Here is a 9244-nt window from a genome sequence, read left to right as displayed (position 1 = left end):
GGCCTGGGGGACAATTATGAAAACACAGACCCACTGATATCCTTAAAACCCACAATCAAAAGAGGAGTCAGGATGGCCAGTGACATGTGCTGGCTAAATGGGGACAACAAAGAGAGAACAGAACAAGGCAGGGAGGGATTCTGACACAGGTGCCATGCTACTTTGTTTAAATATGCTGTAATGTTTTAGTGCAAGCCTTAGACAATGGAATCTCTGAATGACGCCGCAGTCTGGCTCTTTCTGAAGGTCCTATACTGTAACCGTCCTGAGAAGTTGTTTGCATGCACTTGCTGCCTTGACACTTGTTGATGTGCGTGTGCCCTGCTCGAGCAGTAAAGGGGAGATCACATGCAGAGCTGATTTTCTGTAGTTCCTTAGAATAAAAATAGAATATTCTCTTCAAATAGGAACACATGCTGCGTTTGATTATTTCACTCCAACTCGGACAAAAACGTCACGAAAAACATCACTTCCCATTAGAAACGCCTCTTTTATGACGTTAATGTCTGACAGAATCTTCTTGTCCGAGTTGCCCCTGTGACGTAATTTCAACATGGCGGCTTACACACTCAACATTAATTCTATTTTACAAATCCTTAAAAATGTTTATTTTGTTAAATTTATTATTATCCCATCCATCCATTTTCCAAACTGCTTATCCTACTGGGTCACGGGGGGTCCGGAGCCTATCCCGGAAGCAATGGGCACGAGGCTGGGAACAACCCAGGATGGGGGGCCAGCCCATCGCAGGGCACACTCACACACACCATGCACTCTCACATGCATTCCTACGGGCAATTTAGCAAGTCCAATTAGCCTCAGCATGTTTTTGGACTGTGGGGGGGAACCGGAGTACCCGGAGGAAACCCCACGACGACATGGGGAGAACATGCAAACTCCACACACATGTGACCCAGGCGGAGATTTGAACCTGGGTCCCAGAGGTGTGAGGCAACAGTGCTAACCAGTGCACGACCATACCGCCCATTTATTATTATTATTATTTATAATTATTAGTAATTATTAATGTAATTGCACGTGTTCGATTTAGAGAATACCATATTGTGACCGTAAACAGTATCCTAACATGCAATATCAGATTTTTACCAGACTTGTTAGTGTTTTTGGTTTGTTTGTAGTTTGTTTGCCTCTCGAAAAAAGAATATCGCTATGAATGTACTAAAATACTTTATAAAGCTTTTAATGTGGTTTGACTAGTTCCTGTTTCTTGTTTATTTGTCTGAAATAATAATCTTACTCCATAACTGCTAAAATATAAAGCAACAACACAGCAGCGTATTCATGGAGGCAGCCATGTTTGTTCCGAGTTGTGCTAGCTTGAACGGGAGATTGTTGGATGTGATGTCACCCAATTTGGAATTTCCAAGTTCCGAGAGAAAAACGAACGCACCACAAGACTCTGGCTGGAAATTTCTACAATAGAGCCATTTAGTTATTTCTAGAAAAATATTTAGAGCCAATGACCTGATGTCATTGTAACACAGGTCACTGTCCGTGGTGCTGAATTCTCTACTTGATGGGCTGGTGCTGAATGAATATGACAGCTGGCCAACATGTCTGTGTGCTTCCACTGACTGGCACCCAGACATATAATGACTTTTAACAATGAGGAGGGAAACGTCCAGACAGGAAATTAGTCAACAGTAATTAGTAATCACATATAGTTCGCATTTATCATGATGTAAAATTCAAAAACCTTTTTATATTATTAAGGGATAAATGTAATTGAGTTTTAATGTATCCTTTCCGCTCTTAAAATCGCAAATTATTTCTGACTATTAATCTGCACATTTTAATAATTTCATTAATATTACCTAATTGGTTTGTCTTTTTTATTAAATTTTAAAACTAGCTGTACAATTGTTGATGTTGTTGCTGTTCTGAATGTCATTGGCCTGTTGCCTTACGTCTGTCTAAACATGAGTGAGGGGATGGATGCACTATTCTATGGGGGCCTCTGTAGAGAATAAATGATCCTAATTTTATATTGAGAGAGATGGTTAATTCCTTTTTAATCCATACTGCGTTCAGAGCCCCTGTTCTGCCGTTGATCACTGCTGCATATCATCCCCAAACCAATGGCCTGGATGAGAAAACGAATGATGACATAAAATGGTAAGTCTGTTTTTGAGGTTGTTTTAGAACTGTGTGAGACAGGCTCTATTCTTTTAACATTACATCAGGAATTACTGATATTATTGACAATCAATCCCTTAATATACAGTATCTCACAAAAGTGAGTACACCCCACACATTTTTGTAAATATTTTATTATATCTTTTCAAGGGACAACGTTAAAGATATGAAACTCTGATAGAATGTAAAGTAATCAGTGTACAGCTTGTATAATGGTGTAAATTTGATGTCCCCTCAAAATAACTCAACACACAGCCATTAATGTCTGAACTGCTGGCAACAAAAGTGAGATTAAAAATGATTTGTGGCAAGATCGGATCATGTGTGTTGAAGAGTTTCTTATGACTGACAAGTAGTTATTTAAAAACATATCTTGAAACAGCAAATTACATTGTTCTTAATGCTTTTAGAAAATGACTCTTTATAATGATCTGTGAATAATAATAATTTGCTATGAATGTTTTTCCACTTCAGCTTTCCACAATTATTCTTCCCGATGAGAAAAGCTACGGCACGTTTTTTGATGAAAAAAATAAAGTAGTTGAGACAATAAGCAACAACAGCTGAAAACATCTCCTAGTCACAGGAAAAACAGAAGCAGGCATGTGGTAAACGAATACAAAAGAGGTACCAAAACACAGTTTATCATGTTGGAGATGAGGCGCTTCTGTTCAACATGAGGAAGCGGGGACGGAAAGGAGGAAGAACGGAACCGGATTTTACCGGACCTTATGTCATCCAGGCAATATGTGGCAAGCTGGTTACACTGTCTAATTCTGAAGGGGCAACTTTAAAGAACAAATACAATGTAAACCACATACAGAAGGAGCCAAACTGATGTCCCAAGTCAGGAATCACACAAGGTGCCAGAAGAGTATAAGACCAGTAAACCTCCCTCTAGCGCAGAGCTTCTGACAATCGAGAAGGATGCTGACAGTTGAAAAAAAACTCATGTCTGTGTGTTATGAAAGAATATCAATAAATGTTTCCGAAAGGGGATGACTCATTTGGTAATTATTTACGGCTTATGTTATGGCTGCCAATTTACAGTCTTTACTGAAGTCTGACTTCTTTTGAGTCACCTTTAATATAGATTGGACACTCTCTATGCAATGTGCAATACTTACATAGATGGTAAATGTTTACCTGCTTGCACAGATGGATGATTAGGTAATTAGTGTAAGTGTGTGTGTGCGTTCAATCGCATGTATGTCCAAGGTCCATAGTAAATAATATACACTGATCAAGAGATGCCCGAAAGTGGATAAAAGAGGACATTAGTGGGTGTATCACTTAGTGTAACGCGTGCAGGAAAATGAGCAGGACTGCAAGCCATATAATGACCCTTGTCTAGCTCTTAATACAGTATGCATACAGTGATGTATCTACAATGGACAGCTACTATGAGCAGATAGCACAGTACAGGTGCTTATAAGATCTGTATGCTATTTCCATCCATCCATCCATTGTCCAAACCGCTTATCCTACTGGGTCGTGGGGGGTCTGGAGCCTATCCCGGAAGCAATGGGCACGAGGCAGGGAACAACCCAGGATGGGGAGCCAGCCCATCACAGGGCACACTCACACACTATTCACTCATACATGCATACCTACGGGCAATTTAGTAACTCCAGTTAGCCTCAGCATATTCTCAGCATATTCTTGGACTGCGGGAGGAAACCCCACGACGACATGGGGAGAACATGCAAACTCCACACCCATGTGACCCAGGCAGAGACTCGAACCCGGGTCCCAGAGGTGTGAGGCAACAGTGCTAACCACTGCACCACCATGCCGCCCCCTGTATGCTATTTCATTCTATAAAAAGAAACTTACTGTACTGTACAATAAAGTATTTCACCACTGCTTCTTCCTCAGCTCCCACTGTTTGCTAGCACATGCATCTTTTGATTTCTTAGTGCAATCTGTGCTTTATTTTTTTTTTGTGAAATGTAAGTGCAGTATCTGTTTATTAAGTGCTGTGGTTTAATATGTACATTATTATTTCAGTACTGTGTATACTGTCCTTAATGTCTTGCCTCTCTCGTATAACTTGAGATACGCCCAAATTGACTTGCAACAAGTGGTCCTGGTTCCAAATGCGGAAGGCGATGGATACCTGTATTTTATATGCTGTAGTGTGCTGGGTGTCAGACATTGCAATGCACCTTGCTTTGATCTTGACCTGTTAGATCAGAGGGAGGTAATCTTATCCAGAAAGGGCCACTGTGTATGATGGTTTTCACTGCAACTCTCTTAACAGCGAACCTAACAGTTATCCCAATACCTTGATCTTGCTAGCATATTTAAATGTGTACCTATTCAGGAATAGAGTGGTGAAGGCATTCAGAGGAGGACTGATGATTATCAGAGGGAACAAAGGGGCTGGGTACTTGTCAGTATCCAGTAGAACCACCAGACTCCTACACTGAATGGTTCTGGATGTGGCACAGACGTTAATCCCTCTGTATTAGGGGATCCGTCTCCAGTTTGTACTCTTCTAGTTAATAGGTAGATTATCAGGCAGTTTTTCACCCTAGTCCAGTACTCATTGACAGCCTAATACACCGTGTTTCAGTTTGTCTTGATAGTCAATACATGTCACAGGATGTACATTACTCTGATGGGCAGGCCCTCTTACATATGATGGAAATTGCAATACCTACTTTTGGCCACGAGATGGCAGCAAGAAAATAGAAAAATTATTTTCCCACGGTCTACTAGCAGCTTTTAGATGTTAATTCTTCATAAAAATAATTTGACTTGATCCAATGTATTTTTAATACAAACAATTACCACACAAAGCTGCTAGTTTCCTCCGGTTTCCCCCCACAGTCCAAAAACATGCTGAGGCTAATTGGAGTAGCTAAATTGCCCGTAGGTGTGCATGTGTGAGTGAATGGTGTGTGAGTGTGAGCTGTGATGGGCTGGCCCCCCATCCTGGGTTCTTCCCTGCCTCGTGCCCATTGATTCCGGGATAGACTCCGGACCCCCTGTGACCCAGTAGGATAAGCGGTTTGGACAATGGATGGATGGAAATAGCATACAGATTAAGCACCTGTACTGTGCTATCTGCTTATAGTAGCTGTCCATTGTAGATACATCACTGTATGCATACTGTATTAAGAGCTAGATAAGGACAGTGGGTCATTATATGGCTTGCAGTCCTGCTCATTTTCCTGCACCCGTTACACTAAGTGATACACCCACTAATGTCCTCTTTCATCCACTTTCAGGCATCTCTTGATCAGTGTATATTACTTACTATGGACCTTGGACATACATGCGATTGGACACACACACACACACACACACACTTACACTAATTACCTAATCAACCATCTGTGCAAGCAAGTAAACATGTACCATCTATATAAGTATTGTACATAGCATAGAGAGTGTCCAATCTATATTAAAGGTGACTCGAAAGAAGTCAGACTTTAGTAAAGACTGTAAATTTCTCAGCCATAACATAAGCCGTAAATAATTACCAAATGAGTCATCCCCTTTCGGAAACATTTATTGATATTCTTTCATAACACACAGACATGAGTTTTTTTTCAACTGTCAGCATCCGATCCAAACGGGATTCCCATTTCCTTTCTGTGGGATCCAACAGAACACGGGCTGACCATCAGTCAACATGTCTTCAACCGTGCAGGACAGGACCCAGTCCAGGCCAAACCTCACGGTGCTGGTGTTAATAAAAAAAATGTAAGGAACATGCAGCTGCAGCTCACACACAAACACAGTCCACAGCATCCAGAAAAAGGTCAGGCCTTTTTCTTCTTTAGCTGACTCCGCCCAGACCTCGCCCCCTTTCTGGGCGCCTCGCACTATGCCTTTGAACTGGCCCTGCAGCTTGGCCCGTTTCCTGTTTCCCAATGCAAGTCATAAGATTCACCCGTAAATGATATTTTGAATCGGAACGATATTTATTACTATTGTTTAGATTAAATATATAACGGTTTAATGATTGAATATAACTTGATATTGTTGTTTGTGTTGTTTAGTTTGAGGTTCTAGTTTCTGTCTTTATCCGCTTTCGTTTCAGTAGGCAGCTGGTTCATCCCAGGCTCAGGGTCTCTCTGCTCTTCATCAAACCCACACCCCCAGTTTGGGAGCACCCTCTCCCTCTCCTCCCCCCACGGCTGTGACTGTTACTCCTCCTTGAGGAGTAACTGCTCCGCCCCCTATCCCAGCCCCTATACCCACAGGAGTGCATCACCCAGTGAGCCGCCGCCCTGCCTGTCCCCTCACACAAGCACACACTGAAATCATGGTCCTAAGCTCTCTGTGTGGGTCACCACGATAGTACAGCACACCGACGATTACCCTCTGACTGAATCAGAATCAGCTTTATTTGGCCAAGTATGTTCACACATATTGGGAATAGTTAGACATTTAATCAAAATAATTAAGACAAGACATAAACATACAGTTCTGTTGATATGCGACGCATATAACCTCTGCATTCACAGCACTGCTTCAGTTATCGAAGAGCAAATTTCGAAAACTCACTCAGTCCGATAACCTAAAGTAATAAGTCATAATCCTCTTCATACGTTGCAGTAATGGGAATGAAATCTCACTCAGTGTTTATGTAATGGAGCAATGGAATTTCGTGAAATTTCCAAAAGTCCACAGAAATATTTAGAAAAACATTCCTGCAGACTGAGTTTTTGATATTTGCTTTTCAATTAACACAATTTTCTTCAGTCTGAGGTTTAACAGAATTCAGCCATATGCTGTTCAAAAAAAACTACACAGAACAAAAACAGAATGGACTTTACATCTGTCTGAAAGGAAAGTTGACACAGGCTGCAGCAGTGAACAAATCAATCAATGTATTAAAGTTAGGCATTAAGTAACTGGAGGCAGTATATACATAACATGATAACATGCCTTTTCTGTATTGACCATATTAAGGACGCTGTAACACTGCCCACCACATACCTGCTTCATTTATTGTTTTATACTTGCAGCTGCTTATTCAGACAGCTCGTCTACCTGTCTGTCCATGTTGCCCTCCCATGACAACTGGTCCAGCCTACAGGTGCCGTCCCATTCCGGCATGTTACCCATGAGTCATAGCGGCACCTCCGGGAGCAGCTCCAGGTGAGCCCGTGCCTCCCCTCCCCCACCTGTCCCCATGCTGAGTCTCGGGCCCCCGTCTTCCCTCTTGTTCTCGCCTATACCCACATCCTGGCCTGTGTCTGCATCGTCTCACCTCGTTAACAGGACTTTCGCCTTCTTCTGTCCTGATCCATTCAGGCCCATCATTCTGGGACATGCTTTGATTTATTTCGCCATAGTTACTCTTTGTTTTCCTTTGTACTTTGCACTCTACAAGTAAAATGAATAAAAAATAGGCATTATTTTGATATTGTTTTAGTACAGTGACACTAGTATATTTGTTGTTGTTTCCAGGCAACACTGCATGCTGATTTAACGTCTTTCCTTAATCTCCACCCCATTGCTCACACACAGCCAGTATCCCAGTTTGTGGTCAATGAGCTCCTCCTCACTCACCCCAGTCTCCTAGTCCAGTGGAATGTCCAACAGCTTGGGCTCTCAGTTCCTGCGTGTCATGCCCGGCTCGTCCGCTCCTCCTGTGTGCCACGCCCCCTGATTACCCACGTGTTTTCTCCCGATTTGTACCCAGCTGTATCTAGTTAATTTGCTCAGTCCTGTGTATTTCAGTCCGTGTCTTACCTGAGTCCAGTGTCTGTCATTGATGTTTGTATGCGTGAGATGTTTCCCCGTCCGCGCTTCCTAATTAAACTCCCGTTTTTGCCTGTCCGCTTGCTCCTTGCACGCCTTGCCCGCACGATCGCCTGCCTGCTTGTACCCGATCGTGACACTGCGCAGCTCTACAACTCATTACCCAGGGCTCTCGCACCCGGCCACAGTGCCCCTCTCAGGCTCCCCGCTGTATGACAGCACTGCCCCATCGGAAGTTCATGAAGCCTCACAGTACGACGCCTCTCCCCACGCGCGCTTAGCCACCACCGGGACTCCCATCACTCCTCCTTCCCTGTAGGGCGGCGCACTTCCATTATTATTACAGTTTCTACTGTCACTCTGTTGCTTTTCCTGGTGCTGGACTTTTGACAGATAAATACATTATTTGTTGCATTCAGTGACAAAAGATTGGTCTGTTTAACACCCTCAGTCTCCACCCTATGAGCCCCTTGTTGGCGGCAGAATCAGGAAGATGTCGGAGAAAGCAGAGGTAAAGTGAATAGTCACCTCGACAATAATGTGAAAACCGCTAATGGTGATCATGCCTGTGTGGGTGAAATGGATCACCACAGTATAAGCGGATGATGATTATAGACGATTTTTCCCTTTTTCTTTATGTCTGTTTACCATCTAATAGGCATTTTTTTTCTTTGGGATGCGTCTAGGTCAGATACGACCAAAATATTTTTCTCATTTCAGAAGTGAAAAAAAATATTGCTCTCAGATTCTGTTCAGTTGTAGTTTTTTAAAATAACCTTGATTTGTGTTTGTTTAAAATGCCATTACCTGTTGCTTACTGGGCCGCTGAAAATGTCTGGCCCAGCTAAATTTCTTGGTTTAAAAATCTGGCCCAACTACTTTCCAGACCTGGACTAGCCCTACTGAATCATACACTAATGTTATTCTGTTATGTGGGCTGTTGTGATAGGGAGATTTGCTGGATGCTGCACGACGGGTGGTGTCCCTGCTGCAGAATGCCCTGTCTGAAGCAGCACCTAGAGACAGTGAGGGTTGTTGTTATCACCTTAATATTGTATATATGCAATCTGTTATTTCTTAACTAATATAATTGTAAGGTATTCTTCTAATATATTGTGCACAGCCAACAAAAAAGAGAAAAATGCAAAACCAAAGGAAGGCTTTCTTTTCTCTTAAAAGTCTTTTTTCTAAACCAACTGAGAGTCAGTTAGAGGGGTGTTCATTATCAGTATTGTTGCTGGCATTTCTGAAAATGTGCCAATTTTAGTCAAGTGGCTACTTTTCAAATGCAGTCCCTGGCCAAGATGAAGAAAGTTCATGAAGACTACATGATAATATTAAGCACTGACATAACAAACAACAT

Source organism: Brienomyrus brachyistius, unplaced genomic scaffold (assembly GCF_023856365.1).
Source record: "Brienomyrus brachyistius isolate T26 unplaced genomic scaffold, BBRACH_0.4 scaffold390, whole genome shotgun sequence".
Classification (NCBI taxonomy): domain Eukaryota; kingdom Metazoa; phylum Chordata; class Actinopteri; order Osteoglossiformes; family Mormyridae; genus Brienomyrus; species Brienomyrus brachyistius.
This window is presented reverse-complemented; position numbering follows the sequence as displayed.